The 23,681-nt window shown below is 43.9% G+C and overlaps 1 protein-coding gene across 1 annotated transcript in view; it reads left to right on the top strand.

Annotated features, from left to right (window-relative positions):
* Positions 1-951: 951 nt before the first annotated feature.
* LOC139760119 (uncharacterized) overlaps positions 952-23,681 on the top strand; it is a 79,191-nt gene continuing 56,461 nt past the window's right edge. The window contains exon 1 of the mRNA XM_071682984.1: positions 952-970. The gene's annotated coding sequence lies outside the window, so the exon portion shown is untranslated. The remainder of the gene's footprint in view (positions 971-23,681) is intronic.

Here is a 23,681-nt window from a genome sequence, read left to right as displayed (position 1 = left end):
CAGGTTTTATGTATGTATAAGTATGCATGTGTTTTTGTATGCTTGTTAGTATATATGAATTAATGTATATATGTATGTATTAGTATAGTATATATGTATTCTTGTATACATATATTGTAAGTATGTACGTAAATATTTGCTTGAATTTTCAAGTTTCAGCTGATAGTTCACCATTCCTTATGTCCCTTATGAATAATAACACCATAACACGGGCCTGTGAGCCTCCCAGGAGCTGAATAGAGAGACCTGTCCTCGTCCTCGCTGGTCTCGGGACAAAGGTAGGACGCTGAGCCCAGCACTTAAACTTCCTCCTGCCCGGGAATCAGGCTCCCTCAAGCGTGACTACCAGGAGACACGGTTGGGAAGTCGAGGCTTCCCTGGGAAAAAAAAATATAATGTTTGCTGGAAAAGTTTGTCGTATATCATTCAAGGATATTGTAGAATTCCTTAGTTGTCCTCATCTTACATTACACTATTACTGAATGCATATATATATATATATATATATATATATATATATATATATATATATATATATATATATATATATATATATATATGTTTCTTGTGGTATCATCCAAGTGCAGGTCTCTGGGAGGACCAATACATATTGGGATATACAGCAGTAAAGACCCCGTGTGTCTGATTGCTTCATCATACACAACCCCGGACGTGTGTAGGGAGGATGTGTCCCACACTGTCCTCTCTCACAGGTTTATGACCACAAGAGGAGAACAAACACGTATGCTGAGGGAGACGGACGGATCTATCTTTGGTGAATTTATTCGCCTCTTCCTTCTTCGAGTAGAATATATCAGTCAACCTTCAGACTAAATACGTTTTCTTTTTCAGGGGAATTACCAATGGATATATCTGTCATTTATCACCTGCGAGGGACTGATATTAATTCTATATGTTTTATCTTTTGTTATAGGGACCTTCCCACCTGGTGATAGCAGCACTGATTCTCGTAAGTACCTATCTTTTTATTCTTTATCTTTGATGCTCGTATATTTCTTTCTCTTTCGGTTAGACGATGTTGGGAGCATTTTGAGTTTTCCTTCGTTCGTTCGTTCCTTCCTTCGTTCCTTCCTTCATTCATAGTCTTCGTCTCTACAGGATTAGGGCCTGAGGGCCGTAGATCATGAAGTAGCAACAGTGGTCGTGTTGTGTGTGTGTGTGTGTGTGTCCGACTTTCGTGTTGCAAAAATTTGGATTCCGTCACGGAAAATTGCGTTGTTCTGCTGATGAACATTCGTCGCAGTCTACGAATCATAAGCGATTGATTCGTGGCAGGTAGAAGAAATAACGCCTGAGAAGTGTGGAGGTGGAAAGGAGGACGGAGAGAGAGAGAGAGAGAGAGAGAGAGAGAGAGAGAGAGAGAGAGAGAGAGAGAGAGAGAGAGAGATTGCTGGCATACGTAAGGTACGCCCCAGGATGTGTGTCTTGTGGTGTGTGTGTGTGTATAGAGGGCACCGTGTTTCTTATCACTAGTAAGAAGGTATTCAAGACAAACATTCAGAGATAAAAGATGGTCTGGAATCTTGGAGGATAATTCTCTCTCTCTCTCTCTCTCTCTCTCTCTCTCTCTCTCTCTCTCTCTCTCTCTCTCTCTCTCTCTCTTCTGGTGTTGGTTTTCGCTCCGAGCTGTGTACTAATTGTGAGGATGGACGTCAGTTACCCACAGGATAAGGAGCGTTTTAAAGAAAGGTTGAGAAAACTATTCCCATCGTCGTAAAAGGGTATTTGAACCCCTGGGGCTTCCCAGTAGTGTTATGAGGGAGTAGAATGGGTGTATCTCCCTTGATCTTATTGTCTAAAGTGAGTTTATCTCTTCATCTTGCTGGTGGGATGAGGCTGACCCACAGCGCAGCAGGGTCACGACAGTGGCTGGGGTGGGTCATAGGTCATCCTCCATTTGCTTCCTCCTGTTCTGCCGAAGGACGACCGAGATGGTGGTGGTGACCCCTCCAACAGAGTTCAGGTCAGGTCAGGCCTCTCTCTCTCTCTCTCTCTCTCTCTCTCTCTCTCTCTCTCTCTCTCTCTCTCTCTCTCTCTCTCTCTCTCTCCCGGCCACGTCTCCCTCAGGATAAACTGCGTAAGTTTAGGAAAGAAAGTTTGTGATGGCTCATCTGGGTTGTTTATATTACTGGCGTTTGTGTCTCCGAAGTCGGAGCGAAGAAGAGGAGGAGGAAGAGGAGGAAAAAAGAGATGGAGGACAACAAGACGAGAGAATGAGAAAATATGGAGACGGAGGAATGATGATAATGATGGTGACAGTGATGGAGGTGATGCAGATACGAAAAGGTGCAAGAGTAAGTGGGGAAAAGAAGACGAAAAAGGAGATGGGAGAGAGATAGAGAGTAAAAGAAAGAAAGGGAAAAATGCCACGGAAGGAAGATGAAAGACAGTCAGAGATGTTGATGGTGAAGAAGGCAAAGGAAAAGATAATGATGAAGATCAGAACATCATAGAGATAAAAGATAATAAGACGAGGACGATTAGAACACGACGAAGAAGAAAAGGAAAACAGGAAGAAAGATATAAAAAAATATATATATATCTTTAAGGGCGGCTTATAAACCAACAGAGCACCCAGGTACAAGACACTGGAAGGGTGGTGACCATATGGTTCACTGTAGGAATTCCAGTCCTCGGGCCCTGGATGGTTATCACTGACCACTAACTGAATTTTCCTCTCGAACGCTACTGGAAAGGGAAGGATTTTTACTTATTATTATTATTATTATTATTATTATTATTATTATTATTGTTATTGTTATTATTATTGTTGTTGTTATTGTTATTATTATTATTATTATTATTATTATTATTGTTATTGTTATTATTGTTATTATTATTATTATTATTATTATTATTATTATTATTATTATTGGGTTGGGTGTGGGCTAACAGCATATATATATATATATATATATATATATATTGCCAAAAATCACACATTATTTCCACGATGATTGATATCAAACAGCCTCAACATATCTTTGCCTAATCTCAACAAATCAAAAGATATATTTAATCAGCTGTGTCAACATTCCCTCCACTCTCGAATGCATCGCCAGTATATAAGAAATCAGAGCAGAGTATCGGCGCAAAGGTTTACCCACCATTTTCAGTTACGTTGAATATTAGCTTGGGTATTTGATAGCGTAAGGGGATCGCATGATAGCGTAAGGGGATCGCATGATATCCCTTGGTGTTCGATCGTCTCCTTGCCAATATATTAAGGAACAAACCCAAGGACAACCTTAGTATAATGCACGTTGTGGGTAGATCGCCAGCATGAGAGAGACCCATATATCATTAAGGGACAGTAGTTGACCACGATAATGTATATACGTTTTATACTCGAGTATGAAAATATCTGCTGGATATTTACTGGCATTTGAAGGCGCACGTTTCAGCTAGCGTCCTTTGATTGAATGTATATGAACTGGGTCAGCGAGCAGTCTATGTTACGAGTGGAAAAAGAGGACAATTTAGGTCATCATTCAAGGCACACCAAAAAAAAAACTTATGTCCTGGTAATTGAACTATGATGAATTGGCATTAAGGGTCAAGTTAATAGCTTTGATGTGTGGCACGCAAGGTCAAAAACGGGAATGGTATTTCGTGACTTCGATGGACAAGAAATGTTGCCTGGATTCCAATACCTCAAGATGATTGACTGGAACTTGTGAAACACCTAAAGTGTCGCACCAAAAAATGAAAATTTGAATGAAGATTCTGTCAGAAACAAAAGACGAATTTTTGTAACTCCCTTCGTTCTAAATGCAATTTTAGTTCTTTCTTCATTGCAACATTTATTCTGGATCTTTGTTGGACTCGAAGTGTCGCAATTAGCTGCAGCGAACAGTCGTCTCGATCTAGGAGGGCTGGGCTAGGGTTCTCCCATGGTGATAACTAGTGCTGAGAGAGAGAGAGAGAGAGAGAGAGAGAGAGAGAGAGAGAGAGAGAGAGAGAGAGAGAGAGATGTGTATAAGGTTTTGTCTCTATTTCGGGAACTGCATCAGCGAAGCTTCATATTTCCGCGGTGGGTTGAATGGCTGACATTTGACCAGCTCTCGGGTAGGAGGCCGCCTTCCTCATACTCCCCACACTCACCGATGAGGACCACAGTCCTCCGCAGGTGAGGTGACTCTTCCCTCATCATCTTAAATCTTAACTAGAACACTTGTGTACCATTGAACCTTCATCATTCGCGCGCACCATCAAGTACCACAAGACAGTCGACGTCTCTATTCCTGTGCCAGACTTTCCCACAGTGGCACATGAAAGCATTGAGGGCGAAATCCCGAGAAGGACACAGAGCAACTGTATCTTCCCAGGTTCAGGAATCAGAGGCGCGAGCTGGCTGACTGTGGAACGAACTACTCATTACCTAATGATGTGTTGGGGTCCATTACCTCGAGTGGTTCTCTCCACGGATGACAGGGACCAGGCGAGCTGGTAAGCAGTGGACCGAACTCATCATCGCCAGAATACCAGATGGCAGATCACTTCACGACTGTGGGTTTCGATCCAGCGCCGCGAGTGGTTCTCTCTCCACAAATGGCACATTGATATATGACATTTAACTAAATAAACTTTGATATCGGAGGACCTTCCTTGCTCCAGCTACGTAGCTACCTCCTCCCTCCATTACACCTTACTGGTGAGCCTTTAAGAGCAGAAGTTTACTGGGATGCGGACAAATAACATACAAAGATACGCACCCCACAATGTATTCGCGGTTCAAAAACAGGCTTGGTTGAGGCTCATATCCCCGCTGCGATACCCGTTCAAATACTCCCAAAAGCAATGGAAACTCCTTCGATTGGTACTTGAGACTGCGGCGATGGGATCAGGAGGTCTCGGGAGCCCACTTGTACGCAACACTGACCTGGTAATCACTAATATTCTTTCGTCGTTCTGAAGATTTGCTCGATGGACGAGAGGGTGAGAGAGAGAGAGAGGGAGAGAGAGAGAGAGAGAGAGAGAGAGAGAGAGAGAGAGAGAGAGAGAGAGAGAGAGAGAGAGAGGAGTCAAAAGTGAGGAGGAAGAGAGGGTAGGAGGAAGGAAGGAGTGAGGGAGCAAGGGAAATGAAGCAGTGCAAGGAGGAGGGAAAACGCTGAAGGAGAGAGTGAGGGGAAGAAAGTTAACTAAGACTTTCAGAAGGTTAACTTCTTGAACGGTTTGACGCTGGGCCTCAGATGACGTTGGTCTGTGGATTACGCTGGAATGAAGTGACTGGAAAGACTGGAACAGCTGTAACACTGGACCCTAACTTGAAAGACTGAAACTCTCTAAGCACTGTCCTGAACTTGAAACACTGTCCTTAACTTGATAATAGATTTCTCAATAGTGGTGAGGGTTATGAAGACCAGAGAAAATGTGAGGATCATAGAAATGTAATGAAAATTCCTTAAACGTGTTTAGGAATCAGTAGAACCTATGAAAACCTTACCATACTTCTTGTAGCATCTAACATTTACCTTATTTTCAGTGTTATGTGACAGTAGGTGCGCCTATCATGGCTTCTGTTGTGTATTTCTTCACGTACTTCACCTCCTTCTTAGCTTTGTATAGATTAATCCTACTTCTTCCACTGATCTCCAGAGCCCTCCTCACTATCGTCTCACTCATTATCGTAAAATCTTTTATCCTGTTAACTACACACAGCACTGTCATTATAGAGAAGATTGCGTATGTCCCAGACCTATTCCTGTGACACATCTGAACTGGAACTCGTCGTTCTTTTCACTCGTTGGTCATGATAAAGATGTGTTCTGCGTCATCGATTGATGACCGGGTGCCATAAGCCATTCTCTATTAACGGAAAGCTTGCTGCAATATGGTTCGTTTGCAAGTGGGATCCGAAACCCGTGTCATTGTACAAAGCCGTGTCAATTCATGTGATAGTGTACGATAGCAAAAGCGATTTAAACTGTAAATCAGCATATATAACAGAGGCTTGATTCTATTCACTCGGGAAAAAGCTCTTATTCATATTTGGAAAATTGTCCTACCAAAAATGCAGGACGTGTACGAGTATATCAGCTTCTTATCAGCATTATCAGTGCCTGGTGACTCTGGGCATAGATGATAACAAGGTTTGCACGACATTGCACTGCTAATCCAGCCATGTGAACAACGTGTGCACGATATTGCACAGCTAATCCAGCCTAATGACAACGTGTGCACGATATTGCACAGCTAATCCAGCCATGTGAACAACGTGTGCACGACATTGCACAGCTAATCCAGCCTAATGACAACGTGTGGACGTCATTACACAGCTAATGCAACCTCGTCTTGGATCACGCTTTATCTCCTGCTGTGGCTCGGGACGGTCATGCACGTACAGCGACTACAATGCGAGCCTTCTGCCGGGGCAGGAACCACAGTTGGCAGTTCTCTTTCTGTTCTCCCCTGGCCGTCAGGCGACCTGGCGTGTCCTGCCGTTGTTTGAATCGCTCGAGGCGGCTTGCATGTCGTCCACGATTTTCTCAATCGGCCAAGTCGCTTGATAAAAGGAAGATGACGGGGTTTTTTTTTTCGTTTTCGTTTTCTTGCTCCTTCGAGATGGCGTAATGTTATCCAAACACTCGGTTTTATTCGCATCTGTGACGTTGGTAAATGCCATTCGTCATCATGTGTGATACCAGGGTTACTGAAGCCACACCAGGACGAACTTCAGCACTTGGAATACACGTCATGAATCATCTCTCTCTCTCTCTCCACGCAGGTCAGGATCATCGAGCCACCCTGACGACGACTTATATTTCGTGTCGCCTGGGGGCCGCTGAGTGTTCGGGGGAGCAGGTCGGGGGGAGAGCAAGGTCGGGTAACAAACATTACCACCCTCCAACACTGGACCATGAAGGTAGAAGATGGGTCTCTCTCAGTGTCACCTCTGGCAGTGGGGTGCTGAGCTATACTTCGACTCTCTTTTCCACTGTTGGGGCTGTGTTATGTGGGCCAGGGAGACCCTAGCTGCCTTAGAGACTGTCGAGGATGACTTGAAGACAACTTTTAAGTTTTTTTTAAACAACTTTGAAAACGTTAGAGAGTTGACGGCTGGTCAAAAGCAGCAGATGCAAGGTTGGAGCAAGAAAAGGACATCAAATGAAATTAAGAAACTTGTTCGAAACGATGAAGAGAGGTACTTTTCTTGTGTAGAGTCAGTGGGTGAATGGAATAAGCACCTAAGGACGAAATTGTAGATGTGAACACCATGCATAAGTGTAAAAAGTTGTATCAGGGAGAATGTTCAAGAAATGGGGCCTCGCGTGTGAAGACCTCCATCCCTGTGAAACACAAATAGGTAGTTAAATATAGGTATCTATGCCATTATGATCCCTCACTTTATTCTAATCTCGCCAGCTGTTCGTTCGTGATATTAACACCAGTTTTAACTTCTCTCGTATCTGATGTTGAATAATAACATCATGACTCCATTCTCAAAATCACATTCTTGCGACCCCGTGAATCCAATTTTACTTGCTTTATTGCAAGATAATGTTTTCATGACAATTTCATGACGTCGTCATCAGAGACAGGTCAATAAACAAGCTATACGTTGCTCAGATAAACAATTTATGCCACACTTTTCACTTAACTATTTCGTTGTGAAATTGATACTTTGGGGGCAAGAATGTCATTCTATGAAGCATTAAGCTGCCAGACGTATGAATTTGAAGCATTGAGCTGCCAGACGTATGAATTTTTTATGCATAACAGCTACTCTGGATGTTGCACCGTCTGACGTATGAATGGAATTTTAACACAGCGTTTATAGATTATATGAGGCGCTGCGTTGCCAGAAGCACGAGTGCGAACGTATCATAACACGAGCGGGAATATTGCGCTGCCAGACGTAGGCTATGAAACTTAACACCTTTATTTTTTTCTCTCTCTGCATTTAACATTTTCATACATGTTAGTATCTAAATTTCAAACGGCGATTATTCGGTCGGTTTGCCATAAACGCCCACGAGCGTTATTCGCTGGGAAAACCGAAATATTGGCGGCGATATATATATATATATATATATATATATATATATATATATATATATATATATATATATATATATATATTTTAATTTCCATTTGTTAACTAGCAGCAAGCGACGCATATTGTTCTTCACGTTCAAAATCCACCCAGTACCACTGACATTTGTGTGTGTGCGTCTGTCTGTCTGTCTGTATGGAACACTCTCTCTCTCTCTCTCTCTCTCTCTCTCTCTCTCTCTCTCTCTCTCTCTCTCTCTCTCTCCCCAACACTGTTTATTTTGGCAGCACTTTATTCAGACGAACTAAACCATCATTTTCATTTTTTTTTTTTTGTTTTTGCACGATCTTAAGTTTGCAGTCGTACGTAATGATGCTTAAAGATGCTTCGCTCTCATTACGTACATGTAACGTGCTGCGAAATTTGTGAGTACACGGTTTCATGTCCATGGCATCGCGTTTGACCTTGGCCTCGCGTTTGACCTAACTCGTGAAGAACAGGTCATAGAACAGAACAGAAGACCCGAGAGTCGACCCGACACACTCAAAAACATTTTGAAAAAAAAAAATTGGATTAAGATGAATCTTTATTGACATCATCAACCGAAGTATAAATCCTTGCGACATATTTGCAAAAAAAGGTGAAATAACACGTACCCAAAAGTGATTTGTTATTTAGCATACAAATATCGTGTCATCTCTGAGAATCTGTCGTGATAATAGGAGTGGGGTCAAACATCTCAGGGGGACTTGAGTGATAGTGGCTTGCAAGGTGTTTGCCTTAAGGGGAAATTAACTTACAAGGTTCTGGTTATTTGCTGAGCCTTGTATTCCCCCACCCTACTCATGGCATGAAGTTGCAAACTGTTGTAATAAAACTCGCCGATCTTTTAATCTACGCGCATGAAAGTTAAATTAAAAAAATTTGTTCGTACACTCTCTGATATTCCCTGAGTCAGCTCTTTGAGGCTTTTGATGATAAAATTGAAGTTCCGTAGCGACAAGTTTCTCATGGGAAGAGGATGTAGTTGCCTAAAGGTATTAATTAGTCAAGGGAAAGACTTATAAACGTCGTCCATTCTTAAGAAGGTGAGGTGACGTCTGCAAACGTTCCAGTTGGAAGTGATGGCGTTGAACCTGGAGAGCGAGGGCTGTTAGACAAGTGGCAAGTCTCCTGACGTTTGACGCTCCTCCTCGTCAGTCGTCTTGTGGTACCAGAGGCGACAGGGAAGATGAAAAGAGACAAGGTTGTGACACACACACACACACACACACACACACACACACATACATTCACTGTCGTACCTTGTGATTGTATATGACAATCATATGTCATTCCGTTTCACTTTGTAATGCTATGATAAAGTATAGCGTTAACTCGGTCACCTGGGGGACAGACGTACCCAGCACCAGACATCCCTGACTATACAGAACTCCAGGCGAGACATCGACTCCCTTGGACGCATCATGTTAACGGCATGTGGCATCAGGCAGCGACACACGGCAACACGGCACCGCTTTGGAATTTCAGATTTATACAGACGCGCGAGCAAGGTATCAGACGTGCACTTGTGGTAATGATGGTCACAGCTGCTGCGGACCAGAGTTGCCAGTCTTGGTAAAACATAAGGTGGTTTCCTCCTCCTCCCGCTGTCGCCCTCCACACGACCCAGTGTCGTGACGTAGAGCTCTGATGTAGGATTTAGGATACAGACGCGAACTACGACGTGAGTGGAGGGAGGAACGAAAGACTTGTAGGGGAGGGGGAAGTGAGGGCCTCATCCTTCTAGGGTTGGCTCCTCATGTTTATCATCACTGGGACGTGGATGGGCGACCACATTATACTTGAGACAGATTTCTGTCTTATACAGACGATCATTTTTTTTCTTCTACAGGACGATCTTCTGCCATCGTTGTTGTAAAGGCCTTGGACGACAGCTTCATTATATATACATCTGTGGTCCAATAATGGATGTGTTCAAGATGGATGTAGCAACTAAATCCATATTGGCTGCGCTCATCTTCCCGTTTCTTCATAAGAGGAAAGATAATATCATCATCAACTGTGTACATTATGTTAAGAATTATATACCGAGGATCCTGCTTGATCCATGATGAACCACAGCTGTCATCAGCGGTCCTGGGGAGAGCAGCGCCTCTGTTGTTCATCCCACCAACACGGCGACTGGATCAGTGATTGCGTCTCCCTCGCCCACTTTACAGATAACCTAATCCTGCCGCCACATCTTCCTTTTACCCGGAGAAAATTATTAACTTTTCTCCCAATACTGGAGGGAGTGACCACTGGGTTTGCAATTGCCTCGATTGTTTCCCTGTACAGAAGACGTCTAAATCTACAACATTAGTTTTAGGATATATATATATATATATATATATATATATATATATATATATATATATATATATATATATATATATATAAAGAATAGAAGGAATAGAGTTTATACTTCAAAAATACAGTGATCTGGGTCTTGCATTAATCGTCTGGCGTTTCCCATACATCACCAGTTCGGGGAGCAAGAAATTAAAGCGGATTGTCCCCTGACAGAGATAAACTAAAGGAACGTCGTTTTACTCCCTGGAGGGATCAATAATCTGTCCCTGCTCCAGTGTAGGAACCATGAAGTTCATGTGTTGCTGGATGATTCAGCGTTTGTATCTAGATTACCATTTCTCATTGAATTATATTTTCATATTCAGGGGAAGAGTTTAAAAGAGGTTCTCCTAATATTTCAGGGAGAATTGTGTGGTTTTTATCGGGATTTTTTTTATATATATTTGTCTAGGTCTCTTATGGGATTTTGGGGGTTGTTGACGGATTTTCTGTAGCGTCTGGCGAGTTCCTGGTGATTTTCAGACACAGTTCCGGTGGGTTTGTTGTCCCGTTCGTCCTGGTCTCGAGGAGACGTATGTTATTTTCTGGCGTCGTCTTCCTATTGATCGATGGTGATGTATAGAGGCAAGCCCCTGGCGGGTATTATGGTGGTGACTGGTGGTCATATCTTGCGAGGTGGTCCTGGACGACCTGGGATCCTGGACGACCTGGGGTCCTGGTCATGGTCGTGTCAGACGGGTGATAATGACCCGCTGACGAGGTCGATTTGGGTAATGGCCGCTAGATAGATAGAGAGTGAGAGAGACAGAGAGAGATCCTGGTTGAGGATGAAAGAGAGTCATGGGAGGAGAAAGTGTGCCACAGGTTGGTGGGTGGGGAGGAAGAATTAATTGCCTTTGTCCCGAAGCTGACGACTCTGACGCCCTCGTCTTTGACAAGTTTTTCTCTCGTGTGAACGAAAGAGAATTCTCAAGGGACTTTTCAGAATTAGTTTTCAAGCCGTGAGAGTTTCCTCACCCAGTGACTTGAGGGAATTTTCTTCAAACTGACATTTTTAGAAATTATCCCATGTGGAAATTCCTGTCGCAGACGGAGGGCTTCGTCATGAAAACGAGAAGGGAGTCCTCCAGTGGGTCTCCTTTCCCTCGTTAAACCCCCACCCGTTAAACAATCATCTCCCATGTTTAACGACTCGGCCCATTACGCACGATATGAGGCGTATTTTATTCTCTCGCTGTTGGAGACATGGGTCACTCTGGGTGCGCACTCCAAATAATTCGTCTCTTTCCACTGCTGATCGTAATATCTTTGCTTTTATCCACATATTCTTTCATACTCTGGCACCAGTTTGTTGCATTTCCTCACTCGAATCTACCACCAGCTCTGTGTCATCAGCAAACAATACCTGCGTTACCCCTGGACAGACCGCAAAACCTGTTCCGTTTTCCACGATCCCTCGCGTTCCCCTTTCTTCGTGTACGGATCAAACAGCCATGGGGACATCAGACATTCATGTTAAAGACTAACCTTCAACCTGCAACTACGCAGTGTGCCCCCATCCTGTCCGCACACCCGCCTTATTATCTTGATATAAAACATTTCACTGCTTCGAGCAGCGTGCCTCCCACACCATATTTATGTTAAGTCTTCAGTGGGCGTCTAACTCAGCCGTACCCAGTGCTCTCGAGATTCATACTGCCAGCGTTACCCATGGCTACTTAAGAGTACCTGCGTTACCCATGACTACCTCGAGTACCTGCGTTACCCAGTACTACCCACTGTGCCTGCGTTACCCAGTACTAAGTACTTAAAGTACCTGCGTTACCCAGTACTTCCCACAGTACCTGCGTTAAACAATACTCCTCACCATACCTGCGTTACCCAGTAATTCCCACAGTATCTGCGTTACCCAGTACTTCCCACAGTACCTGCGTTAAACAATACTCCCCACAGTATCTGCGTTACCCAGTACTTCCCACAGTATCTGCGTTATCCAATACTACCCACAATACCTGCGTTACCCAGTACTACCTAGTACGTTACCTATGCACGGTAGATATAATTGCGTTGTCTTGATAATGACTTTTGATGTATGGCAGATGAGGAACAGTCACCTCCACATGTCAGATGACAAAGGGTGTTTGGAAAAATAATTCTTCCCTTTCTCCCTTGGCTTCCAGGAAGCTGATATTTTCCCCTATCGTTTTTTTTTTTTAGCAGATTCTTTGCTTGTGAAATGGCATGCAATTTGCAGTGTTATGACAGTGGCCGGGAAGGGGGGGGGGGGGGGGTTAAACATGGGAGTTCCTGTTCTGTGTATATTTTGATCCTCATCTGTTAGAGAGAGAGAGAGTCACTACATTATTTCTCGCAGTTAGCTGGAAACCATGAGAGATATATTTCATAACGTCTCTCTCTCTCTCTCTCTCTCTCTCTCTCTCTCTCTCTCTCTCTCTCTCTCTCTCTCTCTCTCTCTCTCTCTCTCTCTCTCTGCACACACACACACACACACATATATATGGTGACTGAGTTTGGTAAAGTGTGTGGAAGAAGAAAGTTAAGAGTAAATGTGAATAAGAGCAAGGTTATTAGGTACAGTAGGGTTGAGGGTCAAGTCAATTGGGAGGTGAGTTTGAATGGAGAAAAGCTGGAGGAAGTGAAGTGTTTTAGATATCTGGGAGTGGATCTGTCAGCGGATGGAACCATGGAAGCGGAAGTGGATCATAGGGTGGGGGAGGGGGCGAAAATTTTGGGAGCCTTGAAAAATGTGTGGAAGTCGAGAACAGTATCTCGGAAAGCAAAAATGGGTATGTTTGAAGGAATAGTGGTTCCAACAATGTTGTATGGTTGCGAGGCGTGGGCTATGGATAGAGTTGTGCGCAGGAGGATGGATGTGCTGGAAATGAGATGTTTGAGGACAATGTGTGGTGTGAGGTGGTTTGATCGAGTAAGTAACGTAAGGGTAAGAGAGATGTGTGGAAATAAAAAGAGCGTGGTTGAGAGAGCAGAAGAGGGTGTTTTGAAATGGTTTGGTCACATGGAGAGAATGAGTGAGGAAAGATTGACCAAGAGGATATATGTGTCGGAGGTGGAGGGAACGAGGAGAAGAGGGAGACCAAATTGGAGGTGGAAAGATGGAGTGAAAAAGATTTTGTGTGATCGGGGCCTGAACATGCAGGAGGGTGTAAGGAGGGCAAGGAATAGAGTGAATTGGAGCGATGTGGTATACAGGGGTTGACGTGCTGTCAGTGGAGTAAATCAAGGCATGTGAAGCGTCTGGGGTAAACCATGGAAAGCTGTGTAGGTATGTATATTTGCGTGTGTGGACGTGTGTATGTACATGTGTATGGGGGGGGGGGTTGGGCCATTTCTTTCGTCTGTTTCCTTGCGCTACCTCGCAAACGCGGGAGACAGCGACAAAGTATAAAAAAAAAAAAAAAAAAAAAAAAAATATATATATATATATATATATATATATATATATATATATATCAGCAGATTCATATAAAAAGACACGCAAGGGCTGCTGCAGGACAATATTAACCCAGAGACGAGGGAACGCATTTCTTCTCTGAATTCTTTTCTTTCACTGAAAGCTTCTTCTTTCACAGTTTTACTCCGTCGCGCGAACAACTTTCCACACAACAAATTTTGTCTTGCCAGTATATTTTGGCCAGTAAGTTCGGAGTTCGACATGTAACGTAAAATTATGGAAAGCGAACCTTTATATATATATATATATATATATATATATATATATATATATATATATATATATATATATATATATATATATCGTTTGTTTCTCCTCTCATTCTCATCATTTGGAATGAGTATTTTTGTTTAGTGTAAGTTCGGTTGTAGCATTACGGAAAAGGATGTAAATCGACCTTTAAACACATGTCTCATCGACTTCAGGTTTTTCCCGTTTTGTTGTGTATTTGTAAGCCTCAGAATCATGAATCTTGAGCCACAGAGAACCATAAAGTCCTGTCCCAAGTTCGGGTTCTAGTCCTATCCCAAGTTCGGGTTCTAGTCCTATCCCAAGTTCGAGTTATAGTCCTATTCCAAGTCAGGGACCTCATACAAGTCCTTCATCTGGACTGGATGTACCTATGTGCCCCTGGAGGAGGAGGAGGTGGATAAGGAGGAAGAGGTCAGGTCCTCAACAGGAGAGGAGAGCCCCAGGGACATACAGTAGGATCTGGTAATCCACAGGACCCTGCTGAAGGATCCCCCGCCACCATCGCCTTAATTAAGAGGTGGACAGGCGACCTCGGCCGCTCCTACTAAAGCTGCATTATTTGAGTGTAGTGGAGGGAAGGAGGCCTTCCCTGGGAGGCAATATGTGAGGCTATGGAGGCTAGGCCTCCCTCTCTCGGCTTTGATGAGACACAAAATAAGGCTACTGAAGACACTAATTAAAAGGTCCTGTGTCATCAGACGAGATAAATTCCGCCATCGGCCCGGAGCAAAGGCTCCTTCCCTCACTCTTTTACACCAAAAGGAATTCACTTTTCCCTCAGAGGAGAATAAAGAGAAAATACTAATGAAGTAAATGTTTTATTTCTGGCGAACCTTCTCAATACAGGTTATGAATATGGAGGTGTTCAGCTGAGCTCCTGAGTGCCTCTGGTTATCAGGAAAGATGGAACAGTCTCGTTTTCTTTACGTGAATATGACCAAAGGTTTTCTAAAAGGATGATGAACATGTTGCCAGACGTGTTGAAAAAAATCCAAGTGAGAACATTGATGAGATCTTTACAGATTTACCAGTATTGCTAGGTGCGAAATATATATAGATATATATTCACGTCTGAATATCATTCATCTTAGCAACCGAGTGAAAGATAACCCAATGTGGGATATATATGTTTATCTTTCCCATCGGCGCATGAATGTTGAAAGTTCGACTTCTAAAGATAAACGAATATCCAACATCTCATAGTTTTCGTGATCGTTTCAGACATTAAACAGGTAACATTCCACTTAATTTCTATGCTTTTGTTGATTACGACAAGTTAAGATATCAGTAAGAAATGAAAACGATAAAGATATTATAAAATCCTTCCTTGAAAAGCTCTTAAAAGTTTTCCATCCTGTGCCGTTTTAGGCAAACTTTCCTGACGGCGATGAAGAGAAAAGAAGGAAAGACGAAGCCTCAGCAGGTCTTGCAGGAGTGCGGCGCCCGAGGCATCATAAGCATGTGTGCAGGGGTGTATGATTACCTGGAGAACCGACCACCGTTTGCCCACACCCGGCGGCCTCTCCACGACCCCTCCTCACTACCCACACGTCACACACTATTATCATACAACTTACGTGGCAAAGAAGAAAAGTTATTCTTTTTGGCTTTTTTTATGCAAGAGAGAAGTATGTTTTCAAGTTATATATTTGATCAAGATGAACGTATATTCCTAATTATATATGTAGATATATGACTCTATCTTTGTAGTGAAGTGGTTGCCGTCTTAGGTTAACGGTCTCACAGTCACACCCAACTGTTCATCCTCACTTTCAAAGGTGATCAATAAAATGGGCATCCAAGAAGCCAGGGGTAGTAACATCATATTGATTACCCAAATCATCTTCAACAATACATAAATCAAGCGTCTGTGTGAATAAGGTGGTAAATACGAGTGGAAGTTGAACATTCCGTTACATAAAGAAACACTGTAAAACAGAAGCAGCAAAATAACAGCTAATCAACACCAATGATCAGCCATGTTGACTGCATCTTTTGTTTCAGTTCACGTAGATAGATTGGTCTTCTCTTTGAAGCTGTCAGCCACGTGAAACTGGTATCTATTTAGGGACAGAATACACCTCCATCAGAGAAGGTCTGATTCATTAATCACGACCCACAATCAACCATCAACCTCCAAAACACTGGTCGTGAACCCCCGCTACACTTTCGCTTCTTCCCCCACCAACCAATTAGAACTGAGGACCTGAACGGGTCATCTGTGTGAACCAGGTTGGTGCTTGTACACGTCCGCCCCTGCCACCACACGAGTCTGCCTCAACTCTCCCCTGACTCCTTGAACAGTACAGACCTCTCTCTCTCTCTCTCTCTCTCTCTCTCTCTCTCTCTCTCTCTCTCTCTCTCTCTCTCTCTCTCTCTCTCTCTCCCAACGGAGGCAACCACCTGAATAAACAACCCGAACACAAGCCGAGAGAGAGAGAGAGAGAGAGAGAGAGAGAGAGAGAGAGAGAGAGAGAGGAGTCCCGCCGCCTCATCTTGCCCTTACTTATATTTTTCTCTGCTTGTCCCGACCGCCTCTCCCACACCCACTTGCTTATTCCCCCTCGCAGTACCAGCAGAGGACGTGTCGCCTTTTTAGATGAAGTTTGCAACTAGAACATCCTCAGTCATTCCCTGAAGCTGCTCTGATGACTGCATTACTCCACAGGGCTTCAGGCTCTCTGCAGTGCAGCTTCCTCATGGACAGTTGGACTTTAGAGACAATTCTTTCATTTTAGTGATGTAGAATAACTTGTTGTAGTGAAGATGATGCACTGTGGATTGACATGCTCTTTGGCAATATACGTCTCAAAAACCTTTTGGAAATTTGCCTATTTCAAACTTCGTATACGTATCTGAATATATATATATATATATATATATATATATATATATATATATATATATATATATATATATATATATATATATATATATATCTTTCCTTTTTTCTTTCAAACTATTCGCCATTTCCCGGGTTAGCAAGGTAGCGTTAAAAACAGAGGACTGGGCCATTGAGGGAATATCCTCACCTGGCCCCCTTCTCTGTTCCTTTTTTTGGAAAATTAAGAAAAACAAAATATAAATGAGCACGATAGGATGGGATTATAAGAACACTGCTCAGTGGTTAGTTCTTCTGCCATTCAGAGCTGAAGGCTCACACCTATCCATTACAGTCACTTTAAACATAATCATCTTTGCCCTAAAAGACGCCAAGTACGTCCAGGAATCGTCGATTTGGGTTGAGATCTGTTACATTTGTTAGATATAGAATTCCCTGCTTGAAAGAAAGCATTTAAACGTACATTCCGTAAGCTAAAGACAACCACGAGGAAAAGCTGTGAGCTTGCATGTTTTGTATGGCCTCGCAGACGACGACGACCTCCGACACCCCATGTATCATGTGTTTAGCGGGGCAAAGTTGTGAAAGAGTCATCACTCAACGACGCGGAGGAAAAAGTCATTACTGACAAAGCTCCTGTAGTCGGGCGGGACGGACCGAACCTGGAAAACTGTGACCAGTGTGTTGTTAAAGGGTGAACGTGTATGGCGTAGGGCTGTCTATGTGAGGGGGGTCATGGGAAGTGACTCGTGTTCCAGGAAGATGACTGAGGTGGAAGGTGACTTAGACGTTCCAGGAATGTAATTAAGATGTTTCAAGAAGGTTGATTAGATGTTCAAGGAAGATCATGGGGATGTTCCAGGGAGGTGAGAGGGAAATTCCAGGAAGCTGGTTAGGAAGTTCCAGGAAGGTGACTTGAAGGATCAAGTAAAGTAAGAAGGATATCCAAAGGTGGTAACTATAGCAATGCAGTGGAGTGACTAGGACGTTCCAGACAGGTGATGAGGCTCTTCCAAAGACCGATGCGTTCCAGGGAGGTAACGAGTACGCTCCAGGAAATGATCAAGACTTTCAGAGAAGGTGACTACGACTTTCCAGGAAAGTTGCAAAGATCTCTAAGAAGAGAACAGTCCAAGAACTTATCCAGGACCTTGAGGAAGGATGGATGTTAAATGATGCTTTGCTCTTACCCTTACCATTTTCAAGTCCAGGTTTCCGTACCACAGTCTCATGCTTCTGGAATAGCAAGTTTCCAGTCATGGAAACAACGATGTATTATTAACCAGACGTACAGCCGCCTTAAAGAACTGTGAGGTTACCTTGGACTAAACTTATCAGGTTTGTTGTCACTTTGATGCTAACCAGCGAGAGATGTCGCGTTGGCTGAGGAGAGAACGTTCGAGGCTGACTCTGTGCAAACTGAGGCTGGAAATAATGGAGGTAGGATAGACGGACGAGGATATGATACTGGAAGGTGGAGTCTGGACGAGAGTTGAGTGAGTGCGTGAGGCAAAGGTGGATCCGTCGAAGATTATGTTATCAGAGGATGTCTGCCAAGTTTTGTTGTTGAGGCCGCGCTACTGGAAGACTGGTTCCACCAGTTGTAAACATGGGTAAGAGCTTTATGAAGACACTTGAGAAAATTTACTGAGTTTTGGCGATAGTTTACTCGCTGAGTTGCCACTACGCACGTCTCGTATACACAAGAACAGAACCACTCTAATGCAGCGCTGAGCAGGGTTAAATATCATCAGGGAGTTCAAGGTTTTCTCTGAGACTTGTAAACATCTCGAGAGTTCACTTCTGTTTTGTTAAAAACCTTCGTTAAATTCAGCTCAGGTCTATGGGCTTGGATGCTAAAGAGATCTTAAGGACTCTGAAGAAAAACTGGTTCTTGAGGAAAAACTCGAAACTTGTGTCTTCCTCTGAGCGAGTAACTGAATGATCCTCTTCCATCACTGGCCCGTGTCCCCCACACGCATCTTCCTCTCCGTCTCTTCTCCACTTTTATAATGTTCCCTCCTCCCTCCTGTTTCTTTTTCACTGATTTCAGTGGTTTCTTCTTCTTCTTCTTCTTCTTCTTCTTCCAGCTGTGTCGTTTAATTTCCTCCTTCTCCCTCCTGCATTTGTCCTGGTCATAATCATCCTGACCCCCTCTCTCGCTGCATGACGCTCATGCTCATTCAACCGTCTTTCGCTCTTTTGCGTATTCCAGCCACGCTGGTCGCTCCCTTACCGTTAGTGCCTTATCATGCTTTTCGTCCGTCTCCTTTGATGTTCATGTTTGTCTCCTTTTCACCATCAGAGGTAAGTTACAAGTCTCCGTCATTTCGTACGCGTCTGCCAAGTGGTGTATCTGTATAAGATTACCTTCGTGTGCACGTCCGAAGGATGTCTACGAAGGGCCTCACGCATCTCCTTTCAGAGGGTCATAGTCGTCCTCGGCTCTCATGTAACCATATCAGGGTTCACTCCGTCTCGACAGTAAACTTTTTCTTGGAAACACTCGGATCCCTCAAGTGCTCCTCGAGGTTTTGTTTCCCGGAAGACAGCCTCAGCTACGCACTTAGCTACCTCCTCCCGCCTCTTGCCTCAGCCACCCACCTAACTGTCTACCCTCGCCTCTTGCCTCAGCCACCCACCTAATTGTCTACCCTCGCCTCCTGCCTCAGCTACACACAGTGCCTCATCCTTTTTGTCTGTCGTGACCCTCATTATCTGCAGTCGTCTGCTAGTCTTCTCGCCCGTCCGCTTTCCCGCTCCAGCTTACGTTTTGTTCTGCTGCGTCCGTTCTCCTTCTGTGCTACATTTCTTCCGTCTGTGCTACGTTCATTTCGCCTCCACTACGTTCTTTCTGTCTCTGACACGACTCTCCTGTCTCTTTTATGTCCCTTCCGTCTCTACTTCGTTCTCCCGTCTCTCTTACGTCCCCTCAGTCACTGCTATCTTTGTAACGTTTCGTCCGTGTTTGCTACGTTCCTTTCTTGTTGGACTCTCTCCATGTGTGTGTGTGTGTGTGTGTGTGTGTGTGTGTGTGTGTGTGTGTGTGTCGCTTCCTTACGCCCCTCTCATCTTTCCTCCTCATTGCTTCCTTTCTTTACTGCCTACCACTGTGGCTCCTGCACGCACTCAGTGCGCTTCAACCCTTCTTCCTCCTCTTTCTCTTCCCTCCGTCCCTACCCCCGCACACACACACACACACACACACACACACACACACACACACACACACACACACAGGGGGGGGTAGGTGTGTCCACCTGACTTGGGCATCAGTGAGCGAGGTAAGCGAGGTAGGTAAGGCTCGAAGCAGAGAAAGTCGTGTGGTTCACTCCCTCTCCATGAATAATATTACGACTTGTCAAGTCTAAAGTCTTAGGGCGAGACACAACTCCGCAACGAGCAAAACGGTGGTGTGACAGGTGAGAGTGTTGGTGTGAGAGGCGAGTGGATGGTGTGAGAGGCGAAAGGGGATTTGAGAGGTTCGTGTCAACGTGACTAGTTGTTGTGAGAGGTGCTGGGAGAGCCTTCTGAGCCTTAGTAAGAGGAGTTTGAGAGCAATGGAGGGCGGGGGACCAAGCCGCATAATGTGTTACGTGTTTTGTAATGCCGGACCGACGTGTTGGCCTGGGAAAGACTGTTATTGTCTCAAGCACGACACACAAGTTGGCCCAAGTGTTGCCACCAAGCCCTGGGTAAGAGGAAGACAGGGTGTGTGTGTGTGTGTGTGTGTGTCTGAACTTGACAACATATATACCCATATGAAGTCCTCTTATTCTATAGTCATAGTTGGGCTACGGTTTTCTGACGTAAGATTCCATTTGTGTTACTTTTTCGGTGTGTCGACGCAGACGAGGACATCTGCCAGTACCGCCAAAAACGCCCCGTGTGTTGTGGGGAAATTCCTTTTTGTTCAGAGTGGCAACTTCTCGCCCTCACGAGCATTCGCCAAGTGGCGTGACGCGCTTCGTTGGAGCATAATGTTGCCGTTCTTAGTAAAGGGACACTTCTTCCTCCTCCTTGTACCACGACCGTCAAGGGCGTTTTTATAACAACGCTCAAAGTATTCAACCGCGAAGACGATTTCTGCTGTGTATATCAAGACTTGAGGGATGCGCTGTTTCATTTGGACTATATATATATATATATATATATATATATATATATATATATATATATACATATATATATATATATATTTATATATATATATATATATATATATATATATATATATATATATATATATATATATATTTATATTTATATTTATATTTTTATTTATATATATATATATATATATATATATATATATAGATAGATAGATAGATAGTTTGAGAAGGAAAACGACAAGGCTTAGCCAGACTGAATCTTTATGGAGAGGGGGATTCAGTGAATGCGATTCCAACTGGCGATCTGCAGCGAGTGATTCCATGTGGAGTGAATCATGATTGGATAAACCTTTCAGCACTCGCATTTGATTGGTTGCATTGTGTTCTCTGGTTATGACATTGTCAAATCTCTTATTGCTATGCCCTCGATTTTTGTAGATTATTATCCAGTACACCTTTTTTTTCTGTTTTTCATACGGGTTTTATGACTACCGAGGAATAGTATCGTTTGAGAAGTAAATTGGTGAATAAACATTTGATAGTGAGGCAGACTTTGTAGACACACCATCTCTAGTGAGAGAGCGACCAGACCAGTCTAACTTCGTATTTGTTGTCGTCAACAGGACACCGTCTGTCTCTTCTGGCATAGCCTGCAGATTTAGAAGGCACGGTAGAATTAGTGATACTGCTGGACTTCAAGCATCCTTGAACACCGCTGACCTACTGACGTTGTGAAATGCTATGTGACCATCTGGTCCCCAGATTATAAAGGAATCATCGCTATTTTCCAGTAAACATTCCCCGTCTGATTCTTGTCAATCTTGCAGTCGAAGATGCTTGCCAGATCCACCAAGCTTTAGGAAATGGCGGGTTTGTTCCTCTTCGTACCGGGCTCTCGTCCCTGTGGCTAGATGTCTCTTTGACTGTATCACCTGTGGTCCGTGGCGCCTGGCGTCCCACTCAGCCGAAGTACCACAGCCCAGGGTATGTATGGAGGCCGCAGACCGTCACCTCAATGTCACACACACACACACACACACACACACGTAACTCAGGAGTTTTGAGGGAGAGTTAGGCGATGGAACTCTTGAGATACAGAGAGACCATATCGACAGTTCTGAATATTCCTAGGAATATATTTTATTTTTCTCGTTTAGGATGTTGATGGTCGGAAGTCCTGATGTCTATAGGAAAAGAATCTTATCAGTTCAGTGGCAACGCAAGTGAGGATCTGTTTTTCTCGCTCTCTTTTTTTCACCACCATCTTCGTACCTGTGGAAGACCATTGTTCTTAAAACGTTTCCTATATTAAGATGGAAGAGTCTTTTACCTCGTACCGGCAGAGACACGTAACACCTCTGAGATGAGAGATATGGCTATAGGAGAAACATTGAGAAGTTCACAGGAGGGGAGAAGACATTCATATCTTTGGGATGGTAATCCTCGTATGTAGGGGGATCCCGTAGGAGCCAAACGCCCCCACAGAGGGAGGGAAAGACATGTGACGTGGGATATAAACCTGCAAAGGAACAGACCCGACCGACCCAGGAATAATATTTCTCGTGACGGCGTTACCATCTGCACTTAACGACTCTTCCTGAGACCTGCAGTAATTTGCTGGATAGATTAAAACTTCAGGACGGCCGAGCGAAAACCGACCCTCCCCTTTTTCTAAGTGATAGAATGTCTCTCTCTCTCTCTCTCTCTCTCTCTCTCTCTCTCTCTCTCTCTCTCTCTCTCTCTCTCTACAGATATATATATCTCTCTCTCCCTCACCTCTCACTCCATCAGTCCCGCCCCCCCCAAAAAAAAACGCCACGCATCACCCCTTTGCAGGAAGTCCAATTCGAGCGCCGGGGACTCCTGCCTTATATCCATCCACTTCAGCGAATGAGTTCGAGTGGAATCACCCAATCGCCAGAGAACACCTTTCTTCCTCCTTTCCCTTCCCCCTTAACACCCCCCACCTAACCACCCCCCCCCCCCCTTCCTCCCCGCACCCCCTACTTCATCCTCGTTTTCTTTTCTCTCTCTTTTTTTTTCACCATCCGTGCATGAAAGGCACACGGTAATTCGTCGAGCCTTATCTGTGCTCCCGTATCTCTTGATTTTTGCCAGACATACGCAAGATCCGTGTGATCAACGGCCCCTCGACATGAGTGGAAAAAAAAAATTTTCACAAAATTTAACGCTTAAGAGGTTCCGAGAAAATACGAAAAAAAAATGAAAGAAGAAAAGTTCTCCATTTGAACGAAAGAAAGTATTGGTTAAATTTAGTGGGGATGAGAAGGTTTGAGCATGTAGAAAGAGAGGTTGGGGTGAGGTTAGGCTGGTAGGATGAGGTCCAGGAGGGTAAAAAGGCTAGAGGGTTTCTTGAGGTTGACGGAGAGAGAATGATGATGAGGAGGAGGAGGAAGAGAGAGAATAAAACTGTACGTGGGCATAATAACTCAAAAGGGAAAGGGTGGGAGGGGAAGTTTGTCGTGAAGAACCTGGGTTTATGTAGGACAAGAGGTGAGCGAAGTCAAGGAAGGGTGATGGGGGTTAAAAAGAATGGGAGGACAGGGGTTTGAGGAGAGTAGGTTTGGGTGTAAGAGAGAGAGAGAGAGA

The sequence above is a fragment of the Panulirus ornatus genome, chromosome 35 (assembly GCF_036320965.1).
Source record: "Panulirus ornatus isolate Po-2019 chromosome 35, ASM3632096v1, whole genome shotgun sequence".
Classification (NCBI taxonomy): Eukaryota; Metazoa; Arthropoda; class Malacostraca; order Decapoda; family Palinuridae; genus Panulirus; species Panulirus ornatus.
Note: the sequence above shows the minus strand (reverse complement) of the source record. Positions and strands in the feature narration are given on the sequence as shown.